This window comes from Loxodonta africana, chromosome 4 (assembly GCF_030014295.1).
Source record: "Loxodonta africana isolate mLoxAfr1 chromosome 4, mLoxAfr1.hap2, whole genome shotgun sequence".
Classification (NCBI taxonomy): Eukaryota; Metazoa; Chordata; class Mammalia; order Proboscidea; family Elephantidae; genus Loxodonta; species Loxodonta africana.
In genome coordinates, this window is record NC_087345.1 from 69281162 (window position 1) to 69282806 (window position 1645).

The window sequence follows — 1645 nt, forward strand, 5'->3', positions numbered from 1 at the left end:
TCTTTGGTGAAGTGCCTGTTCATCTCCTTTGCCCATTTTTTAATTGGGTTATTTGTCTTTTTGTTGTTGAGGTTTTGTAATATCTTGTAGATTTTAGAGATCAGATACTGATCAGATTTGTCATAGCCAAAAATTTTTTCCCTGTCTGTAGGTTGTCTTTTTATTCTTTTGGTGAAGTCTGGATAAGCATAAGTGTTTGATTTTTAGGAGCAACCTGTTACCTAGTGTCTGTTCTGGTGTTTGTGCATTGTTAGTAATGTTTTGTATGCTGTTTAGGCCATGTATCAGGGCTCCTAGCATTGTCTCTATTTTTTCTTCCATGAGCTTTATCATTTTAGATTTTATGTTGAGGTCTTTGATCTATTTTGAGTTAGTTTTTGTGCATGGTGTGAAGTATAGGTCTTGTTTCATTTTTTTGCAAATGGATATACAGTTATGCCAGCACCATTTGTTAGAGACTGTCTTTTCCCCTATTTAACAGACTTTGGACTTTTGTCAAGTGTCAGCTGCCCATAGGTGGAAAAATTGATGCCTGGATTCTCAATTCTGTTCCATTGGTCTATGTATCTGTTGTTGTACCAGTTTCAGGCTGTTTTGGCTATTGTGGCAGTATAATACGTTCTAAAATAGGTAGAGTGAGGCCTCCCACTTTGTTCTTCTTTTTCAGTAACGCTTTCCTTATCCGGAACCTCTTCCCTTTCCATATGAAGTTGGTGATTTGTTTCTCCATCTCATTAAAAAATGCCACTGGAATTTGGTTTGGGATTGCACTATATCTGAAGACTGCTTTCAGTAGAACAGACATTTTTACAATGTTGAGTCTTCCTATCCATGAGCAAGGTATGCTTTAAAAATATGAAATGCTTCGTGAATTTGTGTGTCATCCTTGCTCAAGGGCGATGCTAATCTTCTCTGTATTGTTCCAATATTAATATATGTGCTGCCAAAGCGAGCACCAGATTTCCTTTTATAAAAAAAGAAAAAGCTGTTGTTCTCTGTGTGTGTGTGTCTGTGTGTGCGCGCGTGTGCACATGTGCATATGCAAAGTGCCCTTTCAGGGCTAATATTAACCGGTCTCATGAAACACTGCAAACATTTTAGTCCCTGCTAAAACAGCTGGATATAACTGACCTGAACACATGCTTTACCGTGAGACCCAGGAATTAGTAATGATCCTGCTAGCTAGTGCTGAGAACTCAGATTCTGGTGAGTCAATACTCTGTCAACATATCTCAGAAAGCTTATACTCCCTAGTGACCCTCTCCTCTTTGCATTTATTTATGGGCGTTGTAAAGTAAATGCCTAGTGCTGAGTAACTGAGGAAAAAAAACTTTTCCATCTAGGTTTTGCAAATCAATTTCTCCACCAATAATAATAATCCTAATATCACCAAACTGTGAACAAATGAAAGTATGAATAACATCCTTAATAATTTTCTTTCTTACTGTAGCTCTTGGATCATCCAAAGGACCTGGCCCAGTATTTTGAAAAACTATCATTCTTAACTTCTGTCAATTGAGAAAAGTAGAGAAGGTCAATGACAAGGTCTTCCTCTAAAATGCACCACCATTTGAGGAATCCACATGATCGAAGTTCGAAGTAAGACTTTAGTGGAGTACTATGGCTCACCTGCCTACCTAGGACA

At 37.9% G+C, this 1645-nt stretch overlaps 1 non-coding gene across 1 annotated transcript; it reads right to left on the reverse strand.

The window, feature by feature from the left end:
* Window positions 1-849: 849 nt before the first annotated feature.
* On the reverse strand, window positions 850-956 carry LOC111748453 (U6 spliceosomal RNA). Its single transcript, XR_002784170.1, has one exon. It is a non-coding gene; the product is annotated as a U6 spliceosomal RNA (small nuclear RNA).
* Window positions 957-1645: the final 689 nt, after the last annotated feature.